At 36.3% G+C, this 22,221-nt stretch overlaps 1 protein-coding gene across 3 annotated transcripts in view; it reads left to right on the top strand.

Moving 5' to 3' along the window:
- Positions 1-22,221, top strand: part of REV3L (REV3 like, DNA directed polymerase zeta catalytic subunit) — a 169,275-nt gene that overhangs the window by 9,176 nt on the left and 137,878 nt on the right. The window contains exon 1 of one of the 3 annotated variants that reach the window (XM_036902981.2): positions 167-297. The exons of the other annotated variants lie outside the window; for them this stretch is intronic. The gene's annotated coding sequence lies outside the window, so the exon portion shown is untranslated. Of the gene's footprint in view, positions 1-166; positions 298-22,221 lie in introns of those variants that run through there. 3 annotated transcript variants of the gene reach the window in all.

Below are 22,221 nucleotides of genomic sequence, written 5' to 3'. Positions count from 1 at the left end.
TTTATATACTTAGAGTAATTTATATATTAAATTAGGTTTTGTTTGAGATAATGAAAGACTTTGTAAGTAAGAGTACATGTTGATATGTGAAAAAATGTGAAGTTAAAACATGTTGGCATACTCCTAGTTTCTCAGAACAAGAAAATGACTAACCTAAATTTCATTTCAGAATAAAAACCAAGACAAGCCACATAAAAGCAACCTAAAAATTAAACTGTCATCATATTATTTGTTTTAAAACTATGGAATAATATATCTGAGGAAGATTTCTCTCAAAATTGTTTTTCTCAATTTCAAGTAAGTAATTTATTTTGGTTAATATATTGGGGATGAGGGGGGTGGGGGTGAGCCTTGGCATTGACGTTAATAAATCCTGCTCATCCGTAAAGTAACATCTCAAATATTCACCTCTTTAAAGCCTTCTGTGACTCCTTTGTGCACTCCCAAAGATTATCTCTGGTTTCCCACAGCCCTAAGTCCCTTTCATGTTGCTGATGAAGGATTCACTGTATCGAGCGAGTGTTGTATTTGTCTGTAGGGATAGTCACATGGCACTGCCCCTGTGTGCCTGCCCTGCCCTAACGCCCCCCACCCCTTCTGCTGAGAGGCCCTGGGCAAGTTATTTTCTTCTGTGAGCCTTAATTTCCTCCTCTGTAAAATGAGTGTTAACAATTTCTACCTTTTTCTGTTATTAGTATTAAACACAGTAATTAGCAAATGTCTGGGGTATGTAGCAACGCGTGATACTTCCTTTACCCTTCTAACTCCAGAAGCTGCCATATTCTTAATACATACTAAGCACTCTTTTTAAAAAATGTTTGAATTGAAATGAAAAGTAGAATTTTTGTTGCATTTGTCCATTCATCACAGAAGGATGTATTAAAATTCCTGCATGTTGTGGTGTAAGGCTTTTTACAGTTGGTCACTGATTCATATGTCTGCAGGCTAAGTAATTATCTGTTTAAAACACTCTTAAAAAATAGGCTATTTTTTTTTATAAGTACCCCACCTAGGCCTGACTTTTCTTTTTTAACTACTGTATACATATTGACAGAAAAGTGTCCAGGCTTGATCTTGCCTTGAAAAGCAGCAGTGTCAAGCCATTGATAAAGGAGTGACTATAGTTTTCCAGTGCTGCAAATTAGGTTGAACGTATTTCTTGTGAAAGAGCCTTATTTTCCAAAGCCATTAGTAGTGCCTTCTTTTTTCCAAACAATGGTAGAACAAGTTGAAAGTGTGTGCACCAAAGGTCACGGTGAAAGTAACAGTAGGATGTATTGCTCTCTTATTTCTGCCTTCTGTGAATTCATAACACAAAAATTCAAGCCTCTGGTTTTTAAACCTACTTTTGATTGTAGAATGTGGACCAGGTCAATTGATTATCGCTTGGTGTTTCAATTCTCTTCACTGTATTTTTTTCTGCATATATTTCTGGTTTTTGTTTTGTTTTTTTTTAGTAACATCTTTTAATTTTCTTCATGAAGTCATTAGAAAGATTTTCAGATTTATCTTGATGACTCACACTTGGTTGATAATGCTTAGTGATTTTAAAATAGAAGCCAGGTTAGTTGAAAGACCTTAATTTTACATCATTTTACTAACAGGTTATAGACCATTTACTGAGTCCTTACTGTGTGCCCTGTTGTGTTTTAATCTTCACAACAAGCCTATAAAATAGGCATTATTATTCCCATTTTATAGGTGAGGAAATTAAGACATGAAGAGGTTAATAACTTCACCTGAAGTTATTCAGTATATGTTTACCTTAAAGCATGTGAGGATTAAAATGAGGAAATGTGTATTAGGCTATTATCTGCCTAAACAGAGGAAGCAAAGAAGCAAAATCTGAAATGTGTATCCCCTAACACTTCCAGATTTTGATAGTAGCCATTGAGACATGACAGTGACCGTGAATATATTCTTACTCATTCTTTTTTGGGGATAGTATACCTTGCTACTTTATTGACCCTTTTTTTTCCTGAACATTATTAATGTTGCCTCTCAAATTCATTTTCCCATTTGGACTGAATTATTTTGTCTTATGTATTGTTTATAAGGTGATACTGGTTTAAGTAAGTAGTATATGAATATATTTTCATTGTGAAATTTAAAAAAACAAACAGGTAAAACAAATTTTCCTTGACCACCATTCCTATCCCCTCTCCATTTGTATCAGTTTTTGTATAACAAACCTCCCCAAAACTTGGTGGTATAAAACAATAACTATTTGTTAGCCTGTGATTCTGGGATGGGTTCAGTTGAGCAGTTCTGCTCCTGCTTCTGGCTGGGCTGGCTTCTATGGCTGCAGTCCGCTGAGGGGTCTCAGATGGCTTCAGGCACATGTCTGGATATGAGGCCGGCTGTTGGCCCGGGTTGGGGAGGTGATGTGTCTCCAGCAGGCCAGCCTTCATTTGCATGCAGAAGTAGGGTTCATAGGAGCAGCAGGTGAGGGCAAGCCCTATGTATTTTCTCTTTTCTCATAGGCCAAAAAAGAAAAAACATGGCCAAGCCCAGAGTCAGTGATTTTTGAGTCAGTGGGAGGGGTTTCCTAAGAGTGTGTGACTCAGTGGGGACCATTATTACAACAATCCTAGACCACCATTGCTGGCTGGTTCGTTTTTCAGGAAATATTTGTCAGTTTGAGAGTGCCCTGCTCTTGAAAAAGTATTGCGTTTAGGCAACTTACTCAACAATTCAGATACATTTAGTTAATTCCTTTTTCTTGTTTTATTCCATTCTCATCATCCCTCAGCATAGTCTAGGTTCCATTCACTTAACAGATGTTTACTGTGCACCCACCAAGTGCATGATAGGGTGTCACGAGGTAAGCACCGGATAGAGGAAGACTGCTGTGTTTATCATCAAACTTACCTACCTACCCGTTTCATTATATGAATCAATAGGAGTCTATAAAAGCAGACAATTATAACAGTTTTTTGAAAATGACCAACAGCCCCACTTGATTCCATGTATCTTGTTTACTACATTTTTTAAATGTCTTACAAGGATTTCTTCAAGAGAAAAAAAACTGTAATACAGAAATTTCAGTGTCTACTCCCACCAGCAATTTGAGACTTTTTTCATGTCTTTACCAAGATTATGTTCTCAAATGTTTTGATTTTTTTCCAATCTAATAGATAAAAACATGGATCTCTGTTTTAATTTGCATTTCTTTTATTATGAGCAAGGTTGATGGTCTTTCCATATGCTTGGGAGCAGTTTGTATTTCCTTTCCAGGGCACTGCTTTTTATCTTTTACCCACTTCCTCTTGTGAGTCTCAATCTTTTGCTTATGGATTCCGAAGAGTATATTAGGAAAATTGGTTTCTGTATGTGACTGAAGCTGCAAGTATTTTTCCCAGTTTGTTTATTCTTGTGGTAAATACATTTTATTTAAGTATTTTTTTAATTTTATGAAGAACTTTTATATCTTAAATGAAGCTTTTAGACTACATTGAAGTGAGATTTAATATTAGGCATGGGAATGGAAGAAAAAGGTCCTGCCTTATCACATCTTGAGAACTTACTGTTTAAAACCAACTTAAAATGAACAGTGTCAAAAGAATCTATCTTTGATTCACTTCTTTCTCTTTTAAGTTTGGTTCTACAATGATACCACTGCTTTTGACAGACCAGTCCAAAAAAGTAGGAACATCCTGTAGAGGGCTATTTTTAGACGATTAGACTGTGGAGCATAGTTAAAAAAATACATTGTTACTTAAAATGAATTGTTGATAAATATCACTTTGAATCTTGTCTAAGGTTGTGCATGCGTGTGTGTATGTGTGTGTTATATGTACAACTCATACGTAGTGGTAGTGATTCAAGAGTGCTTTAACTCATACATAACCTTTTACCTATTCAGCCAGCCTTTACCAAATCAACCAGATAGCTACATTAGAGTGTTAAATTAGGCTAGCCTTCACCCAGCCAGCCACATAGGAGAAAGACAAAGAAACAGGCTGTGATGTTTTTTGAGAGAGCAGTAATATTACCCATTACCCAGATAATACCCCACATTTTTAATAAGATTGTAGGTAGCTAGGAAGAGGGTAGCAGAGGCATGTGGCATTTTGATATACTTTGACGTCTTCCCTTGACTTCTGTATAAAATGGGATCAGAAAACCACAGTGCTGAAGAGATTAGCATGTTAATACAGTTTTCTAAAATTCATAAAGTTGGAAAACTCTTCATATGTCATTTTACCCAGCAGCATCAAAAAAGCAGTAACAAATAGGACTCTTTAAGGGATTTATAGTGGAGAATGGTAGAAGGCCAGTTTTTGCCATGCTTTACATAGTTTTTAATTTTTCAAAGTTGTTGAGGTGTTCTTCAGGGTCTATTTGTATAATCAATATCTTCATAAATGTTTCATCGACAAAAGGAAGTTTTCCATTTATTTGATACTGAATTGTTGACATACTAATTATTTCCTTTTTAGTCCTTCCAAAAATATTAATATTGAAGTTGTAATACATCTCACAGTGTGTACATTTAATACAGTAATTTCCCACCTGAAAAGCTGATATTAAACTGATGAGACATCTTTTGACTTCTTAAAGAAAATAAGATATTTTCACAATTTGTTTTCATCCTCTGTTTGTTTATTTTTTATCTAATCTGCCATGGAATGAGATTGTTTTTCACTTCATTTTGTTTTTCATTTTTGCCTTGCATCTCAAATTGTTTTAACTTTGTGTATTCGATATTGTGTTATTTGGCACATAAAGCTTTCCTGAGTGATGTGTCGTCTACAGTAGTGCTTCTCAAACTATCTGTGATGAAGAATCAGTTTTTCTTCTACTTCTTTAAAACACATTAAAAGTAAACCACCAGAAAAATAAGAAAAAACAACAAGCAAAATACAGGGTTCCCCTTTTTTAATTATTATACTAAACAGGTGTAGAATTCCTGTCATATTACTGAGTGAGTAAATGCCGACTTTCAAGTTTTAAACTTGTCTTGGTGCACACCTCCAGCAAATAGCTCGTCTGTGAACTGCATCTCAGCAGCACTGAAGATATCTTTTCACCAGTCTAAAGAAACCATTTAATACTTTTTTTGAATTTTCTTGTCCCACATCAAAATTATTTTTTCCTATTGCCTTTTAGTTTGACTATTTCCATGATATATATTGCCTGACACTATTTTTAATCCTTTTTATGTAATTTCATTTTTTAACCCTATCTGAGGATCTTTCCAGTAGGAAGGTTTCAATAAAAATTTATTATAATTGATATATCTGATTTTTTTACTCCTGTAGTTTTATACTTTATGCTGTTATTTCACCCTTCCCTTTGGTTTTCATTTTTTATAGTATAAGTTCTATTTGAATGTTTTTTTAAAGCATAGATACAGAAATTTTTAAAAACATATATACAGCAGTGCAGCAGTGTAGTTGTAAAATTCAAGAACAAATCAAAAATATTATTTTCTTTTATGTAATATAAGGAATTAGCTTATTTTAGCTTTTTTTACTGTCAGCTTCCCAAGTTAATATTTAAGATTAACTTATAAATGTTGAATGTTTTAAGCCTTGTATCTTCTCTTTCAAAAAATTTTAGCTTGTGTATTACATTTCAATAGAACAATTTGGACTCAACTCTGTGAACTTGATATGGAGCCCTACCACCAACCTACTTATACTATACCATTTATTTATACATATTCTTGAGTTCCAATTTTGATTTTTTTTTTGAATTGCCTCAAGTATGTTTTTGGGTACTATTTTTCAGGAGATAGGCACATGGGTTACTTTTTTGAGCCCTTGACTGTCTGAAATGGCTCTCTGTTGCATGCATGTGTTAATAATGACAGCATGGTTCAACATGGTATTCTTGTGTCCCAGGCTTTTCCTTTAAAATTCTCTAAACATTTTTCTGGTATCTCTCAATTTTGACTGAGACAAAAAATTCCTTTTGATGCAGAGATGCTAGTGATTTTTATTTTGGGATAGTACTTCTACCTTTGATTATTGCTTTAAAGCCATTTGTTATGCTTTCTTTTTTTTTTTTTTAATTAAAGAAATACCTGTTATGGTGGATTAGTTCACATTTCTTTTTTATGTTTTTTATGCCTGTCTCCCCTCTTTTTTTTTTAGCTTTGTCCTTTTCCATTCTTGGTGAACATTTTGTTTTCATTTTCTATACCACTAATGTCTTTTTCTGCAATATTGATTCTCATCCAGTGTGCATTTTAATTTTATTGTTATTTATGGCCCTTTCTTCATTACCTCTTAGAGTTCCACTTATATCTTAGTCTATATATGTTGTGTTTTTATTTCTTCCTAACTTTGTTAACTTGTCATCTTTATTAAAGACATTTCACATGAACTTAATTTTGTTGTACCTTATTGAGGACACAGCAGATACTTTCTACATTTTTTCTGTTTCCTAATGTAAATTATTACAGATGCTGTGGCATTTTAGGATGTTTTATCCATGCTGCTGAGTGTTCACATAGGTGTTCATGATCCAGAGGCAGTTTATCCATTCCTGGTGTTTGCCAGTGGGCAGAGTATGGAAAGTCCACTGAGTCATCTTCATTTTCCATTTATAAGTTGATATAATTGTGCTCCCAGATATACAGAACTAATAATTGTGCACAATGTACCGAGGTGTAAACATTGATCTAATGTCTCTATGGGATTGAGGTCTGAGCCTTCCTCTCTCGTCACTGCACAGTCTCTGCCATGTGGGAGTGAACTTGTAACTGGATAACCTGAGATGATGGTTTTGTTTGGTTTTTGTGTTTTAACCAGAGCATTACATGAAAGTCTCCAGGTTGTAAAGGCCCTAAGGATTTTGATGATTTCATCAGTAATGGAGGCTAATTTAACATCTGGGGTGGAGAGAGCTATGCTACACTGGTACTGGAATTTGTGATTTTGGAATAGATGAAGAAAAAGAAGTATTGACAGAGAGAATACCACCTTAGACATCTTAGAAAGTGCTTAGTAGGGGCTGGTTTTCGCTGGAGCAGTCTGTGTCCCCAAGGTAGGGAGTAGGGTCGTGTATCTTAATTATTGTAGTGAAAAATTGGAAGGGTTATTACGTATTTCATTGATTCTAAGAAGTATTACCCCTCGTTTTTATCTGTAATCGATATGTGTCTTACAATCAACGGTGCACCATATATAATTGGCAGCATTTTTTCTCTTGTAGTGGTATAAAAGTTAATGATGTAGTCATTGGCATCTTAAATTCGGTAAAATATGTTAACAGACGTGCAACTTAGTGCCCTTCCAAATTGAATCTATTTGTTGTGAATGTAGAGTTATTAATATCTTGCCTTGTGCAGTTTGACCTTGGGTTAACTTCCTAGCTTTATAATAAAGATAGAATGTATTATTCGGTGTAACCAAACACCAATTGCCTTGATAAAAAGGACTCATGATTAGTGAATTATATATGGACTGGGAGGGCCGAATGAAGAGCTTGGGGTTTGCCTGAGTGTGATAACTCTTGGAATTGAGCAAATCTGTCGTGAAGCTCGGGAAGACATGTCTGCAGGTCAGGGAGAGAGCTTGTCGTCCTGCAGGTACTTCCAAGCTAGGGTAGCTACGGCGCCAGTCCTGGTAATCTCACGCTCTTATCTGTGACTCGCCACCTGGGGGCGCCAAAGAGAAGAGCCCCTGAAATGCTGTGCAGACTCCGCTGAGGAGGGACCGACCATCTGGCGTTGCTTTGCTGGCATGTTGTTTCCTGTTAGTGTGGCCTGTGTGAGCCTCCGTGTCCAGTTGAACCTAAAAGAGGCATTGTACTTATATTTTGGGATTTTATTTATTTTTTGGTTTGCTTTTAATATTTGCTGAATGCATCTGTGTTACTTCGTAAGAATTTTAAGTTATAAACATGTAATAAATATGAAAGTATCTATAATAGGTGCAGAGTAAGGATCATTACAAACATTTGTTTTACTCAGGATAAGAAATAGGACATTACAGATGTCTTTGAAGTCTCTGATTGCTTCCTCTTCTCCTGTCTTTGGTTCCTGATTTGGTTCCTTGCTTTTCTTTATAGTTTTACCTCATATGTGTATATCCCTAAATAATACATTGTTTAGTTTTATCTTCTGGGGAGCTATTTATGTGTGCTGTTCTTCTGTGACTTTTTCCTCCAACATTATGTTTTTGGGAATCATCCATGTTGAATTATATAGCTGTAGTTCATTCATCTTCACTGCTGTGTAGTATTAACACTGTGACTATACCATTTTATTTATTCATTCTCCTATCTGTGGACATTTGAGTTTCTGTTTTTTAGACAATTACAAACAATGCTGTTAATGAAAACTGTTGTATATGTCTTTTCCAAGTGTATGAGGATTTACATGGTTATATTAGGGGTGAAATTGCTGTGGTGGGGTGTGCACATCTCTATTAGGAAATGCCAAATTGTTTTCCTAAGTGGTTCTGCCACAATTATACTCCCACCAACAGTGTATGAGAGTTTCTGATGCTCCACATCTTCATCAACATTTAGAATTGTCAGACTTAAGTTTTAAATTAATTCTTAACAGTTGTAAGTGATATCTCCTGGTGACTTTGTGTATTTTATCTCACTAGTAAGGTTTAATTTTTCCTTAGGTTTATCATATTTGTCTATTTCTCTTTCACATCTACCAGTTTTTGGTTCATGTATTTAGAAGCTTTGTTAGGTCTTACATATTTTGGATTATTATAGCTTCTTGCTGAAGTGATCTCTTTATCCCTCATAGTATTCCTTGTTCTGAAGTCTGCCTTCTCTGTCTTTGATTTAACCAATCCAGCTTTCTTTTGGTTATTGGTTACATCGTATATCATGTCAAGAACTGTGAAGGGTCTGAGATTTTTACCTTCTTGCAAACTAACAAGTTAACTTGACACAGATTTCATAAATGCTGGCAATAGACAGATGTTCCTGGATTTTCATTTTATTGACTATTAATAAGGAGGGACTGCCTGTGGGAGATGGATTGCAGGCCATCCTAACAGCTTTTACTTTCAACCATTTATGTTTTTAAATTCAGAATGGGTTTCTTGTGGACAGCATGTAATTGGGCATATTTGTCTGTCTAGACTGATAGTCCTCTGTCTCTTAATTGTTATGTTTGGATTGTTTACATTTAATGGAACTAGTAATATGGTTGGAATAAAATCTACCACTGTGCTAGCTGTTATTCTATGTTTGCTTCTTCCTCTTTTGGATTACTTGAATATTTTTATTAGTCTTGTTCTCCCTACTATTTACTTACTTATCTATACCTATTTTTAAGTTAATTTAGTGGCAGCCCTTGCAGTTGTAATATACATTTGTAATGAGTCACAGTCTTCTATTATATAATAGTATGTAGTGTCATATGTACTCTAAGGACTGGATACTCCCAATTCCTCCTGCTCACCCTTTGTGCTTCTGTTGCCATACATTTTATTTTTATATATGTTGTCAATACAATATCTATTACTAATATTTTTACTTTTGACAGTTACCTTTTTGAGCAATTACAAATAAGAAATAAATGAAGTTTTATATTTATCATTTATGTCATTTCTGGTGGTGTGAATTTTGTTGTTGTTGTTATCATTAATCTACAATTACATGAAGAACATTATGTTTACTAGTGTCCCCCCTTCACCAAGTCCCCCCCACAAACCCCATTACAGTCACTGTCCTTCAGCATAGTAACATGTTGTAGAATCACTACTTGTCTTCTCTGTGTTGCACAGCCCTCCCTATTATGCACCCCCCCACATTATACATGCTAATCGTAATACCCCCCTTCTTCTTCCCCTCCCTTATCCCTCCCTTCCCTCCCATTCTCCCCAGTCCCTTTCCCTTTGGTAACCGTTAGTCCATTCTTGGGTTCTGTGATTCTGCTGCTGTTGTGCTCCTTCACTTTTTCTTTGTTCTTATACTCCACATACAAGTGAAATCATTTGGTACTTGTCTTTCTCCGCCTGGCTTATTTCACTTAGCATAATATCCTCTAGCTACATCCATGTTGTTGCAAATGGTAGGATTTGTTTTCTTCTTATGGCTGAATAATATTCCATTGTGTATATGTACCACATCTTCTTTATCCATTCATCTACTGATGGACACTTAGGTTGCTTCCATTTCTTGGCTATTGTAAATAGTGCAGCAATAAATATAGGGGTGCATCTGTCTTTTTCGAACTGGGCTGCTGCATTCTTAGGGTAAATTCCTAGAAGTGGAATTCCTGGGTCAAAAAGTATGTCTATTTTGAGGAACCTCCATACTGCTTTCCACAATGGTTGAACAAGTTTACATTCCCACCAGCAGTGTAGGAGGGTTCCCCTTTCTCCACAACCTCGCCAACATTTATTGTTGTTTGTCTTTTGGATGATGGTGATCCTTACTGGTGTGAGGTGATATCTCATTGTGGTTTTAATTTGCAATTTCTCTGATAACTAGTGATGTGGAGCATCTTTTCATGTGTCTGTTGGCCATCTGAATTTCTTTTTTGGAGAACTAACTGTCTGTTCAGCTCCTCTGCCCTTTTTTTAATTGGATTATTTGCTTTTGTTTTGTTAAGGTACGTGAGCTCTTTATATATTTTAAATGTCAAGCCTTTATCGGATCTGTCATTTATGAATATATTCTCCCACACTGTAGGGTACCTTTTTGTTCTATTGATGGTGTCCTTTGCTGTACAGAAGCTTTTCAGCTTGATGTAGTCCCACTTGTTCATTTTTACTTTTGTTTTCCTTGCCCAGGGAGATATGTTCACGAAGAAGTCGCTCATGTTTATGTCCAAGAGATTTTTGCATATGTTTTTTTTCTAAGAGTTTTATGGTTTCATGACTTATATTCAGGTCTTTGATCCATTTTGAATTTACTTTTGTGTATGGGGTTAGACAGTTTCATTCTCTTACATGTAGCTGTCCAGTTTTGCCAGCACCATCTGTTGAAGAGACTATCATTTCCCCATTGTATGTCCATGGCTCCTTTATCGTTGGTGGTGTTAATTTTTTTTGTGTGGGTCCAAGTTGCTGTCTGGTATCATCTCACATCTATCTGAAGAACTTCCTTTAACATTTGTTGTAGGGCAAGTGTAGTGGCAGTGAATTATCTCAGTTTTTATCTTTCTGAAAGAGACTTTATTTTTCCTTTGTTTTTATGAAGTGCTTTTTCTGAGTAGGGAATTGTGGGCCACCTTTTTTTCTCACAGCACTGAAAGGGTGTTGCTCTGCTGTCTGGCCTGCATAATTTTGCTTAGTTACTCTGATTCTCACTTGAATTACTTACTCTGATTCTCTGTAAAGTGTATTTTGGTTTTGGGCTGTTTTTAAGATTTTCTCCATCTTTGGGTATGATGTGTCTATTTTCTTTTGTTTGGTGTTCTCTGAACTTCTTGGTTGTGTGGTTTGGTATCTTTTATTTAATTTGGGAAATTTTTAACTATTATTTCTTCATGTATTTCTTCTGACCTGTTCTCTTTTTCTTCTCTCATGTGATTTTAATTACGTGCATGTTAGACCATAAGATACTGTCTGATGGCTCTTGCATGATTTTTTTCTGGGTTTTTCTTTCTTCTCCCACTCTTTTTTCTCCTGATACAACTTACCTTTTAGGAAGTTTCTCCTGATGATGATGGTGTTGGAGCTGTTCCTGGAAGCACTGCTATTTCAGAAGATGAAGCTGGAGTATGGAAGCATATACTTTCTGCCATGTCCTGGGTGCTTCCAGATTACTAGTAAAATAATAAGTTTATAATAATTTTTGTCCAAACTGAAAATGATCTGATTAGATTTGGGACCATGAGACAGGGCCTAGGATTGTGGCTATTGTTGTGAATATAGTGTAGTAGTTCTAATGACTTACGAACTAATGTATGTTTTAGTTTTATATGTCAAAATATTTTCTTATTCTATGTTAAAACTTGAAATTCATTGGATTTTCATTCTGAATTATCATTTGGTTATTACTATAATATTACATATTAAATTTGAAAGGTAGTTAATATTACGTATTATCAAATAGCTAGACCTAGATATTGTTTTACTACCCTAAGACTGTGGAATTAAGTAGACATGAGGGTAGTATGAGTAAGAAGTCAGCATTAGTGTTTTCTTCTGTTTTTGTAGCCTGTTGATTTAAAAAGTGCTTTGGAAGTGTGAGTCGGATGCCTTTCAAAGCAGAGGTTTTTTATGCATAGGAGATTAAGATCACTAAAAAACCACTCACTCATAAGCCCATCAATATAAATACGTTTAAAACTGGAAAATTTAAGGTGCTTCTAAAATTTAGCTTAAAACTGGCAAAAATTTTTGGGTAAATACATGTGCCTTGAATGATCAAAAGTGATAAATATGACTTACCTAGGTTCTTTTTTAAATTATGTGGTAGATGAATAAAAAGGAATGGCATCTCAATAGGAAAGCAAAATACGCTTTTAATTTTTTCATTTATATCAATTGAGGTTTGTCAGATTTACTAAATAAAGGATCTTTGGATATGTCTGATTCAAGTTCCTAAAAGTTTAATCATAAAAAAATCCTTAAATTTGAAGTCTGAAGCTTAATATTGTAGAGTGGGTATTAGTATCTAAAAACAAGTTGTTTGGGGGACACTGGTTCATTGTAGGCATTTCTGTGTGGTCTCAGCTTTACCTAATAAGATTCTTGTCGTGATACATTATACCTTTTCCCAGAATGGAAGTGTTTTGTTGGACCCACGTTTCAGTAGCTGGCAGATTTTGAAATGGGGGCATCTCAAGTTGACATTGGAGAATAGCCACATAAAAGGACGAGGAGCTAAATCTGTGGAGTATGTGCTTTTTGGGCAGAAAGCTCCAGTATATACAGATTCTTTTAAAAAAATGAATTAAACCTAATCGTGGGCAATTTCTTGTTTGGTGAGTTAAATTCTCGCTACAGTCCCAGAGTCAAGCTTCTGTCGACAACTATCATTCATTCCTGCTCTGTTTTTGCAGTTGTGGAACCAGTGCAGGGAATTGATTCTCCAAGTTAAAAAGGAAGACTCTGAATCACTTGAATACGTTTGGAACTCTGATCCTGTACCTACTTGCAAGTGTGCACACATGCACACACACACAAAAGAAAAGAAAAAATACTCTTCTTTTATCATGTTGTAGATGGCAAACCCTAAAATGTGGATTGTGGACTTTCCATTTCCGTTGTCACCACTTTAACTGAGGTTTCATTATTTTTGTTTGGACAATCATAGTCTCTCAGCTTGCCTCTAACTTCACTTTTTTTCAAATTCAGCCTTTATCAAGGCTGAAGCAATCTTTCTAACACCCAGATTTGTCTAAATGTTGACATATTGTTAACAGTACAGGAAAGTAAAAACTTGCTGATAACCCAAATGTTCAAAAAACGAGGGGTAGTTACATCTGGATGGTACATACAGTCTGGTATGCATCATCAAAAATCTTACTAAGAAGTGGAAGATGTTCACTTGAATGACTAAGTAAAGATAATAGGCTTCAAAATCTTTTTTACAGTATGATCCTTCTGTTTAAAAAATATATAATCAGAAACAAAATGTCAGAATGAGAAGTGTTTATCTCTAAGTAGTAGGTTTAGGTAATGTTTTTCTTTTTTGTGCTCTTTTGTTTCTTTTAAATAAAGTCATGTATCACTTCATAATTAGGGGAAAAATTAATAAACCAAAACAATCTTTTCACATTATTCTCCTGTTTAAAGCCATCATTAGCTTCCCATATTCTGCAAAGGTGTTTCCCAAGAAGCTATCCGTGGATATATCTGCTTTAGAAGCACCTGGGGTACTCATTAAAAATACAGATTCCTGGGGTCCACCCCAGACATGTGAAATAAAAACCTTTGTGTTTGTCATAGAAATGGAGCTTCTAATAAGTGCTGCTAATATGATTCTTAACATATTTTAAAGTTCTCAAAGTACAGTACAAGGTAAAACTCTGGATGACATAAAGTTTTCTGTGACCTGACACCTGACTAACTTTTCAGCCTCATCTTCTCCCCAAACGCTTGGCTCTTCAGTCTGACCTGCTTGTTTATGCCCAGGTGCATATCTCTGCTCTGCATTGCTTTTAGCTTAAGGAAAGCAGGAACTCTGGCTGTTAGAGGTGTGAGGTGCCTGGCATAGTGTTGTCTCTCATTAAATGTTTGATTAATGCATGAATGAATGCTTTTCCTCTGCATGGAATGACCTTGTCCCTTTGGTGAATTCTTCATATTTCAAAGCTGTCCTGAGACATCACCTCCACTGTGAAGCTCTCCTGACTCTTATTAGAGTTAATCAGTGCTTTGTACCACCATTGTACTTTGTACCTCTGCTGAAGCAGTTTTCACATTGACTGGCAAGTGTTTTTATATGTGTCTGACTTCCCTCTTAGAGTGCACGTTTCCTGAGGGCAGACGTCGTGCTACAGGTCTTTGTGTCCTTGGTGCTTGGTACCGAGACGCGCAATAAAAATTAGTAGAAAGAACTGAAGATGGAAGGACAAATATTGTAGATTCCACTTACATGAAGTACCTGGAATAGTCAGACTCAGAGAAAGTAAATCAGTCACTAGCAGAGTCTGAGGGAAAGGGGAAATGGGGACTTACTGTTTAATAGGTACAGAGTTTCAGTTTGGGATGATGGAAAGAATGTTCTAGAGATGGATGGTGGTAATAACACAGCAGTGTGAATGAGTGTACTTGATACCACTGAATTGTATGCTCATAAAGGGCTAAAATGGTAAATGTTATGTTACATATATTGTAGCATAACAAAGACAAAAAACAAAAATCTCATGAAGGTAAAGACATTGGCCTATTCACTCAGCTTTGTTCTCTACAGTTCCTGACACTGTTTTGTTTTGTTGCTAAATTGTGTTTTCTTTTGACATGGTAGTACTTGATTTTAAAGATGTTTGAAACTAAGTTGAATGTACAGTGAAAGCCCATAGGAAATTCTCGACCAAATCAAATTAACAGAATTTATAAAGTAAAGGGGGAAATACCTTCTTAAAATCACATGAAGAAAATACCATTATGTTATTTTACATAAAGTAACTTAAGTTGAAGCAGTGTCACCTGCTCTTACCCAGTATAGTGGTGAAACAAAGAGTGTGGCTTCATGGAACTTCAAACTTGGTGAGGTCAAAGGGTCTTTTTTCCTCTGTTTAGAATTGTCTTACCTCCAGGATGGTTGGCAGGCAGTAACACTGAGCACCTTGGCAGTATCCTGGGTGGTTTCTGTAGGTAATGTCATGAAGTCTCTATGAAGTACAGATTCTTGTGTGTTCCTCGAGGCAAAGTGTGTGCGATGTTGGATGCCCTTGGCCAGAAGCCATGACAAACCCAGCTGATGGGTTTGTGTGCACCAGGCATGCATGCCTACCTTCCATACAGTGGTTCTGTCAGACTCGTTTTGCAAAATAATTTCTTTAGGAGCAACTTAAAAGGTAGATGTGGGACTTCCACTGGAGTGTATGTTGGAGAAGGTCTGGTATGCTTCTGATTCAAGCAGCCCTTAGAATATAATGTAAAAATTTACTGCTTTGATGAAACATATTTTGGACTGGTCAAGGCCTCTTTTAGAAGCAGATTATTCTCAGTGAAATGATTAAAATCCAGTAAGTATGGCATATTATTATTTCTCCTTTTGACTCAGTCATTCATGTCAACTCCCTGTTCTTTCTTGCCAGTGATCTCTGTATCTTTACTCTCCCACCTACTGCCATTTTCTGTCGAGTGTTGATAAATCCTGCTGAGTGACAGATAAGATGAAGGAAAGGTGTTCATTCCTCTGTTCTTGTTCTGTAATCAATTCTATTGAGGTATGATTTATGTATAGCAGACTTGACCTACTTTAAGTATGCAGTTAGATGAGTTTTGACAACTGTATGCAGACATGTAACCACCATCAGCATAATCATGATATATAGGATGTTTCTGTCACACCAGAAAGTTCCCTGATGTCCCTTTCAGTCACACTTCCCTTCCCACCCTTGCAACCACCAATCTGCTTTGTTACTGTAGTTACTATAGTTTTGCCCTTAATAGAATTTTATGTCACTGGAATCATACAATATGTAGTCATTTGTGTTTTCATCCACACTGTTGCATGTATCAGTAGCGTGTTTCTTCATATTGCTGAGTCATATTCCATTATATGGATACACCATTCACTAGGAGCTGGACATTTGTGTGGTTTCCAGTTGGACTGCTATGAATAAAGCTCCCTGAGCACTCATGTACAAGTCTTTGTATGAATCTGTATTTTCATTTCTCTTATAAATACTTAGTAGTAGAATTTCTGGGTCATATGGTAAGTTTACTTCATAATAAACCACAAGACTCTTCCAAAGTAGCTATACCATTTTGCATCACCTCAGTAGTGTATAGGAGGGCCAGTGTCTGCATCCTCTCATCAGCATTTACTCAGTTCTGGTTTAGTCTTTTAAAAATTGTACCCTTTTGAGTGAGAGTATAATGATAACCTCATTGCTTTAATTTCTATTTCTAAGGACTAAGGGTACTGGACATTTTTTCATGTACTCATTTACCGTTCATATATCCTTGTTGAAGTAGCTACTCAAGTCGTTTGCCCATTAAAAAAATTTGAGTTGTTCCTCTTCTGCCATGTCCCCACCCTCCTACTCCTACTGCCCTGGTTCTGTTCCTTGGCTCCTTTTCCTCTGTGTCCTCTGAGGTCTGGCATCTTCCATTTGAACTTCCAGACTCCTAGCGTAGGCCCAGGGCTTTACCTTGTTCATCACATGCAATTGTGAATCTACTGCGTTACGCGGGAGCCCTTCATTCCATCTCCTTTCTGGATTTCTCCTTGGGGCCCATGTGGGATGATTTAATAAGCAGCTTCTCTGGCTCTTTCTCTTGTGAGCAGAGCTGACTGGGATAGTATATAGGCGATACCGCACTCCATCCTTCAGCACTCTTAACATATGGAATGAATACTGGCCTTGATCCCTTCTTTCACTTAGTCATTCCACCTGGCAGGTGCTATCTGAGGTTTCTTGGGTGTTTTAGCCTTCTACGTAACACAGATTGGATGGTGTCTTTCCCCACCAAAACAACATAAGCAACAGACTGAGCAGAAGCAGTTATGAGAACCCAGCTTTCTCTTACTAAACCAGAGATTTAAAAAAATGTAAAGTAATTTCTATCTTTGCACTAGTTTTCTTCTTTCCGAAAATGAACTGTTACGTGTGTTAACATGTAATAGTTTATTTTTATATAAATGTCAATACTTCATATACTTCCCAATTTTTAATTCTAATAAGGTAAATATTGATAGATATAACCTGCATAAACAAAATTCTTTTGGGTCCTCTATAACTTTTAAGAGTGAAAAGCAGTCCTGAGATAGAAGGAAGTGAGAACTGCAATAGGCAGTATTTATTGAGCATTTACTACATGCCAAAGTATTTCCATGTTTTAACTCAGTTCTCAGAACAGCCCTATTAGGTCAGTACTGTTAATATCTCCAGTTTGCTATGAGGAAACTGAGGCAGAAAGACATTAAGTGACTTCTCCATATTCATACAGTCTGGTCCTTTTCAAAATTTTAACCTCTTACATTCTCCTTCACAGTATACAGTTAATCACTAATTCCTATTATTTTTTTCCTTTAAAATATTTTCAATTCTTTTTCCCTACTGTCACATCCTAGTCTGGATCCTTATTACTTCATTCCTAGAGGCAACAACTTCTGGCTTTGCTCTGTGTCTGTTATTGTCAGATTAATAGCCCAGATGTACAGCTTTAAAAATTTTTTTCCTCCTCTCTCTAATAGTTTCCCCTTGTGTACTACCTTAAGCCCATACTTTATATTGTATTCTTTATATTCTTTTTATATTGTCCATGTCTGTGCTTAACATGCTTAAGTGTTCCTCTACTTTCTTCAACATACAGATTACAGTTACAATAACTGTCTTTAGATCTTTGTTAACTAATTCTAATATGTATCATTTCTTGGCCTGTTTTTCTTTTTTTTTTGAGAGGGCATCTCTCATATTTATTGATCAAATGGTTGTTAACAACAATAAAATTCTGTATAGGGGACTCAATGCACAATCATTAATCAACCCTAAGCCTAATTCTCAACAGTCTCCAATCTTCTGAAGCATAACGAACAAGTTCTTACATGGTGAACAAATTCTTACATAGTGAATAAGTTTTTACATGGTGAACAGTGCAAGTCTTGGCCTGTTTTTCTATTGCTGTTTTTTCTTCTCATTGTGAGTCACATTTTCCTATGTCTTCATGCCTGATAATGAATTTTGTCTTCTTGTGTTCTGGATATTTTTGTATTTCTAGAAATGTTCTTGAGTTTTATTCTGGGACACTATTAGGTTATTTGGAAATGGTTTGACACTTTGATTGCTTATTTTTATACTTGGTTGGGTGGAACCAAACCGAATTTTATTGAGCTAAATTGGTCCACTACTGAGGCAATAACCTTATGCTTATTCTACCTGATAGCCTGTAAATAGGAGATATTTTCCTTTCCGAATGAAAAGAAAATTATTCCACCACTGTCTGAACATCTGGGATTGTCCCCTCTGCTGCTTTTAGTTGGTTCTTTTTCTGCTTCCTCGCAATCATGTGCTGTGCGCTGCAGACCACACTGTCCTCTCCTCTCTGCCAGGCAAGTTCTAGTAAGCCTGGGCCCCCAGCTTCCGTAACGCAGGGAGATTCCTGAGCTGCACCTGGTTCCTCCTCTGCTCCCTGGAAAGTCTGCAAGCAGGGGGCTGTTGGAGACGGACTCTTTGTTTTCCTGCTCTCAGGGATTGCTCTCCTGCACCAGCCATTGTTACATACATTTCTGTTTTTCTAGTTGCTTCAGGTGGGAGGGTGAATCTGTTCCCTCTTTACTCCCATGTAGACTGGAAGCCCTGTCTACTCATTTTTTAAAGATTGAGCTCATGTATTAGCTCCTCTCCAAAATGTTTTATAATCCATTTTCTGGTCAGGAATATATGGCAAAGAACAGGAGCCCTTTCAAAGCTCTAATAAAAAGGAGATTTATGATTATAATACAGAGAAATCTCTCAGATCTTCATTGCATGGCACAAACAGGTCTGTCTTCTCTCCCATTCTTTTCTCTTCATCAGTTTTCTCTACAGGTTACTTTCCACTTGCCTTAGACTCTCACTTGTCAGAATATTAACTCTGGCTTCAGCTCAGCATGACCTTTCAGCTCTAGTCCTTATAGTGTGTAATCAGATAACCTATTTATGTGAAGGGCACCAAGGAGCCAGAAATTTGATATTAATCATGGGTAAGCAGAGTTCAGTAGTGAAATGACCATAATTAGTATTATAATTGAAGTAGAATTACTTTAATTTTTAAAAAGTTTTAACTGGTATTTTGTGTGAGAAATACCAACCTGTAAGTTCTAACTAGGAAGCAAAGTACCAAAAAATTCTCAATAAACACAGTGTTTATGCCAATGTTGCTCAAGACATTTTGCTTATTTTTTAAATTGTTAAATAATATGACTCATCTGTAAATACTTATAGGACATTTATTACATACCAGACACTGTCTAAGGCACTAGTGATAAAAAGTGGAGCTTATATTCTAGAAAAGGGGTTGGCAAACTGTAGCCTTGGAAGCCAAATCCAGCCCCCCACCACCTTTTATTACAAGGAAAGTTTTAGTGGATCACAGCCCTTCCTGTTTATTTTCATAAAACCTCTGGCTGCTTTCGTGCTTCAACAGCATGTGAACAGCTACAAAAGAGCCTCTGTAGCCCAGAAAGCCTAAAAATTTACTATTTGCATTGTTATGGGAAAAAATTTGCTGCATAGGGTGATTTATATATAAATTTTTAATATAAAAAGTTTGACTTCTTTTTGCAGTGTTAAGAGCCTCTTTAATCAGGTGTTACACTTTGACAAAAAGGGTATTTCAAAAAAGGTTACATTACTTTCCTAAAGCCCTGACATTAGAGTAAAAGTTCTTGGTTTCATTCATTAAACTATAAGATTGTTTGTCTCTTAATTTCTGGTTGGATTTGAAACATCTCACATAAGGGCATCTGCGTTTATTGGTGATTCAGAACACATGTGGTGTGGTATTGGGCAAGAGGCTAAAGGCCAAGTGTTGGAACCACCCACCTAATAGTCTTCTGCAAACTATCAAGTGATCTCTGTAATTTTAGCAATAAAGTCAGTTTTCCCCTGCAGTATAGGGAAACAAAAAGTAATATGTACTGAGATGATACGTATAGTTGAGAATTAGCTTGCTCTCAAATATAAAAACAAAACAGAAACTCAGGAAAACCTCAGTCTAAATGTGCTTGTAATGTTAGTGATCAGTGTTTAGTTCCTCTATGTTCGTGGTTATCATTAGTTAAGGCAAAGAAGTCATACAGATTTTCATGAAGTTACTCACCCTTCCAGACTCTGCTACTGGAAAGAATAGATCTTTTCTAAAAATACAGATTTTTTAATATGTGCCTATGTCTTTAAAATGCCTTAGCCACTAATCTCGGTATCAAGTGCTAGATGCTCCTACTGCTCTGCTTAGGAGAAGCTAAGAAAGAAAAGGTCAAGTCTCTGTGATTTGGGGAGTTTTTATAACTAAGAACTGTTCATCCTACTTTGCCTGGGATGTTCTTAATTTGCACTAGTGTAATTATTAATAGTGTCCCCCTTCTCAAAAATCTGTTTGGAATGACAATTATGTAGTTACCCTGTTTATAATCATGCTGACCATTGAGCAGCTAGCTGATCTGCCTTAAAATTTAGCATGTAACCAACTCTGCATTTATTCTGATTCTAAATCTCACAGGATCATAAATCTTACAGGAGAGCGGGCAGACTCATGGCTACAAGGCCACACGCTCGTGAAGGTGAGCCCGACTCACACACAAGCTCATCTGATAAGAGCCTTGACGGTGTGTCTCTGGCACCAGATCACTCGAATCCCCACTTCTGAAAATGAGCTTTTTGTGTAGTATTTAGGGACTTCCTCAGTCTTTCTCTAGTTGTCTTTTCTAGGTTTCTCTTCTCCCATTTTCTGTCTCTACCATGAATTCTGCATTTCAGCCCCGTCCACATACTAGGATTTTCCTGACTATACCCACTTTTTCTAGCTCCCTTGCCTCTCTCTGTTCCCCCATTCTTTCCCCTGCTCCGCCTTCTCCAGTCTCCTCTTCCTGTCTATGCCTGTTAAATTCCTACCCATCTTCTAAAGTCCAGTGCATATCACTTCCACAGGTTCTTTCTTGCCACACCCCCATTCTAATTAATTTCTCTTTTCTCTGGGCACCCTCAGCATTTTGTTCCCATCTCTATTTTGTCTTACAGTGTAACTTGGTGCCCCAACCCCATCCTCAGCAAGAGACTATTAAATTCATTTTAAAATCCGCCTTACCTATACAAAGCTTTTATATACTAGTATTGAGTAAACGTGTGGTCAGTTGTTGGTGTATTCCCCCAATTTCTTTAGAATAACTAAGCCAAAAATATTTTTAAAAAGAGATTTTCCTATAAGCTTTGTAACTTTAATATGCCAATCTCTAAATTTATTTAATATCTTTGTCTTTTACCTGCATTCTTGTTAGCACTTTTTTTCTTCAGGTAGAAGTGTATTCTCATTGATATTTTAGCTAGGACCAGAAGTCTCTACTTTTCCTTCCCTTCCGTAGCAGTGTCCTAAGAGCTTCTTACATTCTTTTCCCATTGCCATTTTACTATCAAGTTAATTCTTGAAAATGATAAGATGACCAGTTTTGCTTGAGTACCTAAGTTAGTTCTGTGGGTCAGTCGTTGCCTTCTGTAAGTCTCCCTTGTTTCGGCTACTGTATTTCTGTAGAAGAAGTAGGATGAAAAATACTCAGTTTTCTTTGCCAGTAGAGGAAGGTTTACCTTAAACATTAACATGCTTTGTAAAAATTTTTTGTGGCAAAAAGGAAAAATGAGCAAGTGACATTATTGCCCTGGCGTTTGTTTTCTCTCAAGTAAGTCTAATTTCCTTAGACTTGGCGCAGGAGAAGCCTGCACCTACTCTTTAGGCATTTATCTTGGCAATGTAAAATTTGTTTTGTTTCGAATGTAAGTAGAAATCCAGTGGAATTTTCAGAACTTAAACCAAAAGGTAAAGCCAAATTCTAAACAGCCAACTTTGCCATAGCGGTTAATATTCAAACCGTCATTCGTCCTTGATCTAATGCCTGGCAGTTGGGAAGTTTTGTTAGAGTCTTCGATTTGGTGCTCTGATCACATCTTAAACTTCTTGTTTTCTTCACTTAGAA

This window comes from Manis pentadactyla, chromosome 12 (genome assembly GCF_030020395.1).
Source record: "Manis pentadactyla isolate mManPen7 chromosome 12, mManPen7.hap1, whole genome shotgun sequence".
Lineage (NCBI taxonomy): Eukaryota > Metazoa > Chordata > Mammalia > Pholidota > Manidae > Manis > Manis pentadactyla.
Note: the sequence above shows the minus strand (reverse complement) of the source record. Positions and strands in the feature narration are given on the sequence as shown.